Genomic DNA, 4,415 nt, shown 5'->3' on the forward strand with positions numbered 1-4,415 from the left:
CATAACTCAGTAGCTTCACCATTCCTTATATCTGCTTCCATCAAGGTACATCCCTCCTCATTCTGAGTTTTCAAATAAGGTCCCATATTTAAAGTACTTTATATTTATTAGAAATTCAAAATGATACTTAAACTGCTACTTTTTTAGGATTGTTATTGCTTTTGTTAGTGCTCTGGTCACGAAATTGCATAGGTTTTGAATTGCCTGTTCCAACCCTGTATGTGACCTACATGCTCTGTTATTTTTAGCGTGTTACTTAACAGAACATGAGGTTTTTCAGGAATGCACATATCCTACGTAATAGACCGTGGTAAGCACAATATTGGCTCCCCAAATCCCTGGAATTTGTAAATATGTTATCTTATGTGGCAAAAGAGAATTAAGGTTGTGGCTACAATTAAGATTAGTAATCAACTGACCTTGTGATGGGGAGACTATTCTAAATTATCAGGGTGGGTCTAATCTAATTATTAATCCCCTAAAAGTAGAAGAAGGGTCAGGAAGAAAAGGACTCAATCTACCATTGATGGTTTTAAAGATGCAGGAAGGAGTCCATGAGCTAAAAAATGGAGTCAGCCTCTAGAAGCTGGAAAAGGCAAGAAAATGGATTCTCCTCTAGAGCTTCTAGAAAGGAACACAGCCTTATCAAAGCTTGATTTTAGCCTAGAGAGACCCATGTCAGATTTCTGAGCTACAACTGTGAGATAATAAATTTGCATTGTTTAAGTCACCACATTTGTGGTAATTTGTTACAGCAGCAATAGAAAACAAATACAAAGGCTCATCTTAAAACTGCTGCTGTTATTGCTCCTATTAATATAACATCTCTAAGATTACACAGTTGAATCTAAAAAAATTTGAGTTACAATTGCTTTTATTAATTCTTTAGGAGACAGATATTTTGAAATCTCCTTTCTAGATTTCTGTTGATTCAGGTGTTACCAATAGCAATTAGGTCTAGATTATTATTAATTCAACACCAACACTCCTTTAGAGGAACCAGGACGACTCTAGGTGAAACGATTGTAAGTGTACATTTATGGACACACACACATTTGACGATAAACCATGGCCCCATTTCACTAGCAGGAGACGAGCAGTGGGTGTATTGTCTTAGCAACACTGTCGTCACCGGCCCTTTCCTTGACATCTGCACAGGGGCCCAGATAACCTCTCACCTAAAGTCCCCTTCAGGGCGTCATCTGATGTGTGAAGCTCTTCTCCATACTCCTCTCTCCTTAAGAACTTTCCTGAACTCTATTCCCTTTTCTCCAATTGCTGATAATGAATTAATTGCTGTTAAGGAATTAATGGGAGATGACATATTTCCATTAAATTAAATACTTTAATTTTAACTAGATCTTTCAGGGGATGTTCACTTAACCCTTGATTTTAATTGATACAGTTTTCAGGAGGTAATACTGAACAAGAGGAATGTTTCATCCTTTAAATCATGTGTTCAACCATAAGAGTAAGGCTGGCTCCCAAACAAACTCAGTGTTTAACTCCAGCTCATTAGCAGCATTTTCTTCTGTCTCTAAAACAGGATTATTAATGAGATGACTGATGAAGTTCATTGTTATTAAAAGAAAGCACAAATCTCACAGTTTATCTTGGGTGATTTAACTGAAAGACTTAAACATGTGCGTACTCATAATCTCCTTAATTGTAGCTGTTTTACCTATAAAATAAAAGACTTAGAGGATAGATACCACAGGCATATCTTGTTTTACTGCACTTCACAGGTATTGTATTTTTCACATATTGAAGGTTTGTGGCGACCCTGCATCAAGCAAGTCTATTGGCGCCATTTTTCCAACAGCAGTTGCTCACTTCGTATCTCTTTATGTCACATTTTGGTAATTTTCACAATATTTCAGACTTTTTCATTATTATTATATTTGTTATGGTGATCTGTGATCAGATCTTTGATGTCACTACTGTAATCCGGGTTGCCACGAACTGTGCCCACTTAAGATGGCGAACTTAATCAATAAATGCTATGTGTGTTCTGACTGCTCCACAGACCAGCTGCTCCTTTGTCTCTCTCCCCCTCCACGGGCCTCCCTATTCCCCAAGACACAACAATATTGAAATCAGGCCAGTCAATAACCCCACAATGGCCTCTCAGTGTCCAAGTGAAAGGAAGAGTTGTACATCTCTCACTTTAAATCAAAAGCTAGAAATGATTCAGCTTCGTGAGGAAGGCAGGTCAAATGCCAAGATAGGCCGAAAGTGAGGCCTCTTGTGCCAAGCAGTTAGCCAAGTTGTGAATGCAAAGGAAAAGTTCTTGAAGGATGTTGAAAGTGCTACTCCTGCAAACACATGAATAATAAAAAAGTGAAACAGCCTTATTGCTGATATGGAGAAAGTTTTAGCAGTCTAGATGGAAGATCAAACCAGCCATAACACTCCCTTAAGCCAAAGCCTAGTCCAGAGCAAGGCTCCAACTCTCTTCAATTCTGTGAAAGCTGAGAGAGGTGAGGAAGCTGCAGAAGAAAAGTCTGAAGCTGGTAGAGGTTGGTTCATGAGGTTTAAGGAAAGAAGTCATCTCCATAATGTAAAAGTTCAAGGTGAAGCAGCAAGTGCTGATGTAGAAGCTGCAGCAAGTTCTCCAGAAGATCTAGCTATGATAGTCAGTGGAGGTGGCCACACTAAACAACAGATTTTCAATGTAGATGAAACAGCTTTCTATTGGAGGACTATGCTACCTAGGACTTTCACAGCTAGAGAGGAGCACTCAATGCCTGGTTTCAAAGCTTCAAAGGACCGGCTGACTCTCTTGTTAGGGGATAATGTAGCTGATGACTCTAAATTGAAGCCAGCGCTCATTTACCATTCCAGAAATTCTAGGGCCCTTAAGAATTATGCTAAATCTTGTCTACCTGTGCTCTATAAATGGAACAACAAAGCCTGGATGACAGCACATCTATTCACAACATGGTTTACTGAATATTTTAAGCCCACTGTTGAGACCTACTGCTTAGAAAATAAGATTCCTTTCAAAATATTACCGCTCATTGACAATGCACCTGGTCACCCAACAGCTCTGATGGAGATGTATGATGAGATTAATGTTGTTTTAATGCCTGCTAACACAACATCTTTTCTGTAGTCCATAGATCAAGGAGTAATTTCGATTCTCAAGTCTTATTATTTAAGAAATACATTTCGTAAAGCTGTAGCTGCCATAGACAGTGATTTCTCTAATGGATCTGGACAAAATAAACTGAAAACTTCCTGGAAAGGATTCACTGTTCTAGATGCCTTTAAGAACATTTGTGATTCATGGGAAGAGGTCAAAATATCAACATCAACAGGAGTTTGGAAGAGGTTCATGCCAACCCTCATGAATGACTTTGATGGGTTCAAGACTTCAGTGGAGGAAGTAAGAGTGGATGTGGTGGAACTAGAAAGAGAACTAGAATTAGAAGTGGAGCCTGAAGATGTGACTGAATTGCTGTAACCTCGTGATAAAACTTTAACAAATGAGGAGTTACTTCTTAAGGATAAGCCAAGAAAGTGATTTCTTGAGATGAAATCTATTCCTGGTGAAGATGCTGAGAAGATCGTTGAAATGACAACAAAGGATTTAGACTATTTACACAAACTTAATTGATAAAGCAGCAGCAAGGTTTGAGAGGACTAACTACAATTGTGAAAGAAGTTCTACTTTGGGTAAAATGCTATCAAACAGCATTACATGCTACAGAGAAATCTTTTGTGAAAGGAAGAGTCAATCGATAAGTAAACTTCATTGTTGTCTTATTTTAAGAAATGGCCACAGCCACCCCAGCCTTCAGCAACCATCACCTTGATCTGTCAGCAGTCATTGCATGAAGGCAAGACCCTCCATTAGCAAAATGATTACAACTTGCTGAAGGCTCAGATGATGGTTAGCATTTTTTAGCAGTAAATTATTTTTTAATTAAGCTATGTACATTTTTTTAGATGTAATGCTATTGCACACTTAACAGACTACAATATAGTGTAAAGATAACTTTCATATGCACTGGGAAGCCAAGAAATTTGTGTGACTTGTATTATTGTAATATTAGCTTTATTGCAGTGGTCTGGAAACAAACCTGCAATATCCCCAAGGTATGCCTTTATACATATTTGATGGGCTGCCCTATAAAAGAGATATTAGATTTATTTTCTTTATCGCCAGAAGGCAGAGATAAAATCAAAGGAGAAATTAGAAAGGGAGTAATTCTATGTTCAGTAAAAATTTCTAAAATACATTGATGCTGAAAATGGCATTAGTTGCCTTACCAGCCACAATGCTCCTGGAGTTTGGAGTATTTAATGAGATCTTGGATGGCATTAAACAGGAATAAAGGTTGCAGAACTTAATCTGTTTTCAGTGGACTTTGCAGGTGGAGCCCATGGAGGTCTATCCTGGGGCTCAGACG

At 38.3% G+C, this 4,415-nt stretch overlaps 1 pseudogene; it reads left to right on the top strand.

Moving 5' to 3' along the window:
- The first annotated feature begins 2,119 nt into the window (after positions 1-2,119).
- On the top strand, positions 2,120-3,900 carry LOC138924522 (tigger transposable element-derived protein 1-like; annotated as a pseudogene).
- The last annotated feature ends 515 nt before the right edge of the window (positions 3,901-4,415 follow it).

Source organism: Equus caballus, chromosome 6, assembly GCF_041296265.1.
Source record: "Equus caballus isolate H_3958 breed thoroughbred chromosome 6, TB-T2T, whole genome shotgun sequence".
NCBI classification, from domain to species: domain Eukaryota; kingdom Metazoa; phylum Chordata; class Mammalia; order Perissodactyla; family Equidae; genus Equus; species Equus caballus.